The sequence below is a fragment of the Pteropus vampyrus genome, unplaced genomic scaffold (genome assembly GCF_000151845.1).
Source record: "Pteropus vampyrus isolate Shadow unplaced genomic scaffold, Pvam_2.0 Scaffold565, whole genome shotgun sequence".
Taxonomy (NCBI): Eukaryota; Metazoa; Chordata; class Mammalia; order Chiroptera; family Pteropodidae; genus Pteropus; species Pteropus vampyrus.
In genome coordinates, this window is record NW_011889346.1 from 207382 (window position 1) to 212211 (window position 4830).

Below are 4830 nucleotides of genomic sequence, written 5' to 3' on the forward strand. Positions count from 1 at the left end.
AATCTGCTGGTCACTCAGTTGGCTCCACTGAAACGCAGACCGAAAGCAGAGTGACAGCAAACGCCGGTGCGGACCAGGCCGACTCGCCGGCCACGCGCTTCTCGGCGTCTGCCTTACGCTCCTTCCTGTCGCCCAGGGCTCCACCAGGAGGCCCGGCCTGCTGTCCTGCCCGGCCTGCTGCCCAGCTCGCCCGTGCCACCAGGACGCAGGGTGCAGGCTCTGTCTCCCCGCAGGCCCTCGGGGGTGCTCCTGCAGGAGGCCGTGCTGTCTCGGCCTCTGCGGGCCCATGACCTGCCTGGGGGAGGGACATGCGGGTCAGTGAGCGACACCTTCTCCAGTTTTCTAAGGATGTTACAAGCACCGGCCTCAAGCTCAGACTACTGACGCCTCAAGGTCGGATCACTGGCGCCTTAAGGTCAGACCACTCACGGCTCAAGGTCAGACCACTTGCCCTGGAACCTCTCGGCCTGTGGCCGGTGACTTACCCCCGTCCCTCGCTTTCTCGAGCCTGAAGGAGAGCTGCATGGTCCAGCTGGGCCACAGGGAAGGGCGGAGACCAGCCTGCGAATGGCTGCCCACCCCGCCGTGTCTTGCCAGAACTTTTCCCAAGCGCGCAGCGTTTGATGAAACTGTCGCACGTGACCGCGGCTCCCCGTTCCCAGCCGTGCGCCGCAACCAGGGAAATGCAGCTGGCTCTCGAACTCATCCCGCACGCGGCCTTTGTCAGCACTTCCGTCTCCCACGAGCTGCTCCCTCCCGCTCCTCCCTGTCCCCTCCGCACCTGCAGACGCCTGGGGAGGGGCCGACCTGTCTCCATGTCCCCCACAGGCCATCGAAACCCTCCGGATCATTCCTCAGGAACGGCAGCCCGCCCGCTCCAAGGGCGCCGTGCGCCCAGCCCAGCCACCCTCCTCGTCCTGTGCCCTCTCCGTCTCCCGACGGCCCCTCCCTCGTCTTCCGGGCACCCTGTGTCTGAGTCTCTCACCGGCCTTCGCCCCCATTAAGCGCCGCCCCACCCGGGAGCTCAGCCTGCTCCCCGTTCCCGCCAGTCAGCTGCGTCCCGGTCACTGAACGACTCGGCGGGAGGCTCGGCAGCCTCAGCTGGCAGCTGTGTCATAATGAGCTTTACACTCAGGGAAGCAAGGGGTGCGGGCGCTTCTGCCCGGAACGCACCTCCCCACGCTCAGCGGCGCCGGTCACACCCCGCTTCCTGGACGTGCTTCCATGCAAAGTTCTGAACTTTGTGGAGAATCGAACCCCCACTTCTCAGAGTGCGAATGGCAGTGCGGGCTCAAGACCCCCGCGTCCCGTCCTGTTCTCTCCAGCCGAACCTGGACAGGCCTGGCCTGAGCCCGCCCCGTAGACGCCCATGGGCCGTCGCCTGGTCCAGACCGGCTGCCTGGGCCGTGGCTGCCTGGGCCGTGGCACGTGCGCGGGGAGCGCACAGTCCGGCTGACGCGCAGCCGGTCCCGAGACCGGGAACGGTCCTCGCGTGGCCCCCGGGCTGGGCTACGCCGAGCGGCTGCCGAGGACAGAATCTGAGAGGCAGGCTTCGGCTAATTGTTAAGCAACAGCTTTATTTGTCTGCTATCCTTGCAAATGACATTTAAATGACGACAACAACCTGCCTTCTAATGATTAACTCCCACGCGAATAATCTTTACTCTTGGAATTGAAACGGTCCCTCCTGGACTGTCACGAGCCTCAGAAATGTCAGCCCGCGCAGTAACTTAGGCAGAGCGATTTCCTTCCGAGTAAATAAAACAGTTCTCACTCGACCTCTTCCAGATGCGCCGCGTCGCCGCCACGTGTCCAATCAGGCGGAATGACAGTCCCTCCAGGGCCGACCGCTGGGTTAAACAGCAAGTGCAGTGACGGGAGCTCGCGTGGCGCTGCAGCCTCTCCCCGGAACGGCGCTTCTGCGAGGAAGCGGAAGCCGCTGTCGTCGGCGTCTCGTTTTGTTGTCGCCCTTAGTGTTTGTCTGAAACGGCGGGATTTGCGGGGCCCCCGCGTCCGGCGCAGCCCCTGTGCGGGGAGGGGCAGGCCCGTCACTCGGGGCGGAGGCCGTGAGTCCGCGGCAGCCTTTGGACGCCGGATGCTCTTCACTCCAGAGCCGGCGCCACGTCCGTCACCGCGCCTTCCCCAGTGACACGCACGATACGTCTTCCTTCCGGCCGCGTATCATTTCCGTTCTGTCTGTGAGGTCAGAGGTTGACCAGCTCTAACCTTGTTTTCAATGATAAGTGAAATGACATTTTGAAAGAAACTGTAACCATTAATTCTTGAACCACAGCTAAACCTGAATAATTACACTGAACTCTTTGAAACTCAAATCTTCAGTAAATAGAAGTCCAAGAAAATCTCGGAGTGACGTGCCAATGCTGGGCTGGTCGGAACCTCGGTGACCGATGACCTGACCCAGAGGGGACCTGAACGGGACGCCGCGAACCGCGTGGCCGGAGCTTTGGGGCTGCGGCCAGAGGGTGCCCGTGTCCGGTACCTCACGCCTTGGACCGCTCAGATGGGACGAAGGGACCTGTGGGCAGGGCCTCTGCACCCCTGGCCCCAGAGGGCCGTGTGCAAAGGTGACGAGGAAGCAGAGATGACGCCCGCTGACCACGGGGCCGAAAATGAAGACCATTTAGAACCAGCGTCGCTGTGCTGCGCCGCGCTGCCTCCCTTCTGCGGGGGGAACTGCCCCCCCCTTGTCATAAACACCCCTCACCTTTGTCTCCTCATCAGAACCTGCTTGGCCCTCGGCCTGAGTCAACGCGGCCTGAACAGCTGCTCCTTCCGATCCTCCATGGCCATGTCCGCTGCTGTGACCCGTCCTCCATCTGAAAGTGAGAAGTTGAATCTGGCTTCAGAATCGATTTTTGTTTCAGAAACCTGCAAACTCTCTCTCTCTCTCTCTCTCTCTCTCTCTCTCTCTCTCTCCCCCTCTCCCTCTTTATTGTTTGAACAGCTGGTGCAGAGAACTGGCTCGTGGATTAACCGAAATCCTTCGTTCGCTGCCACCATCGCCGTGGGGCACCGTCCGTCGGTGGCTGGTTAGCAGCCCCTGCTCTCTCTGAAACTCCACCTGGGTTGCAGGTGGCGCATTAGCTGCCTCCTGCTCCGGGCGCTTTACACACTTTCTAGTTAAACAGCTCTTCGGTTTGTGTCCTCGTGCTGGCTCTGTGCTTCACAGATGCGGGTCTGAGTGTCTGTCTCCTGGCTGACCCGTGAGAGAAGGTATTCGATAGTCTTGAGCTCAGCGTCACCCCCTCCCTGGAGGCCAAGGCCTCTCTGCAGAGCTGAGCTCGTTTCGAAGGCTTGATCTTCCCTCCAGAAGCACCTAAGCCCCTTGCACTGCGACGCCTAACCCGGGCGGTGGGCTTCGAGCTCGATGTGCCAACTTTAGCTCAGCACCCTGGGTTCTAACCTCGCCTTCACCACTGTCGGCTGGTGAACCTCTGCAGGGGAGGCAGCCTGTCGGGTCCTCACTTAAAACCGAAACAACATCCGTCCTCAGCATGGCCCGGCACCTGGGGGAACGCGTGAGCGGTGGCCGTGATCGATAATGAAGAAGAAAGGTCAAAGGTGTCCGGTCCCATCCACCAAGCGACGTGGGCTGTCACTGCGCATCTTCACGTTTGTAATGATTTGTTTCAGAACCTGTTCAAATTACCTGCTTCTCTTCAGTGTATATATTTTGATCCCAAATGAGAGAGAAAAAAAAAACCCTAATAATTCTCGGAATGATATCGATAGAAAAATTGGTCAAGAGCATTTCCAAAATGTAATCTTTGTCTTCATGAAAATCTCAGTGCTCAAAAAAAAAAAAACCCACAGGTCAAAGTTAGTGTCTGGCACGTCGGCGGAGGACGCCCCATGCCGGGCGGATGGGACGAAGGCGAGCGGCGTTTCTCCATCGCTGGGGGCTATAAACTTCCTCTCCTTTTCCCAAAGCAAATCTTGTTTGCTCCCCGAGGAATAAGTCAGACACACAATGCTGTGCTAAGTAAGAAGATGCAGTGTTCTCCCCACTGGCATGTGTCGAGTCATCACTGGTGGTAAATAGCTGTTTTGCATGAAATGCCCATAAAAGATCTAGGAAAATCAAGTTCTTTGAGGTTCTGATTAATCATTAAAGCAAGGAGACGTTTCCTGCTGTCTCGCTCACCGCCCCCCCCACCGCGGACTGCGTTGCATCTGACTTAGTCATTCTCTGTTTTACGCCTTCGCGACGGCCGGGAAGGGAGCTCAGTGCTTCACGCTGTGTTCTGCGTACGTGTTTTGTCTCCAACGGTAAATTCCAATTCGTAGCCGTCCGGTGTCAGAGTGTCACTCGCACGTTACCGGGAACGGACCGCGGTCTCCGACCTCGGCAGTGCAGCACGCACACCGGTGTCCAGGTGAGGCTGACGACCCCCCTGTCCTCACAGGCGGCGACCCCTTCGCTGTGAGCGGAGCGTGGGTCTAGTTCTCATTGCCCCAGGCGTCACGGGTTAAATGGCGTCCCCCCAACTTTGTGGAAGTCTTAACCCCAGCAGGTCAGAAATGGGATTTAAAGAGGGATCGAGTTCCGTGAGGTCCAGTCTGCTGGGGTCCCTGGAGGAAGAGCACAGGCACGGGGGGCGGGGGGCGGCCGCGTGGGGACACGGGAGAGGGCGCCGACCGTACGCCCCGGGGAGAAGCCCCAGGGGCGACCTGCCTGCCCCCAGCTCGATCTTGGACTTCCGGCCTCCAGGCCGCGAGAGCCCCGGTCACAGCAGCCCCAGCCGACGAACATGCTGGTGGCATCTTTCACCATCCTTACTGTCCCGTCAGCATCCAGCCACGATGCCC

At 59.8% G+C, this 4830-nt stretch overlaps 1 long non-coding RNA gene across 1 annotated transcript; it reads right to left on the minus strand.

Annotated features, from left to right (window-relative positions):
• Window positions 1-1551: 1551 nt before the first annotated feature.
• Window positions 1552-4225, minus strand: LOC111733419. Its single transcript, XR_002777983.1, has 2 exons — window positions 2726-4225; window positions 1552-2226 (listed from the first exon to the last, which is right to left on the minus strand). It is a non-coding gene; the product is annotated as an uncharacterized LOC111733419 (long non-coding RNA).
• Between the last annotated feature and the right edge of the window lie 605 nt (window positions 4226-4830).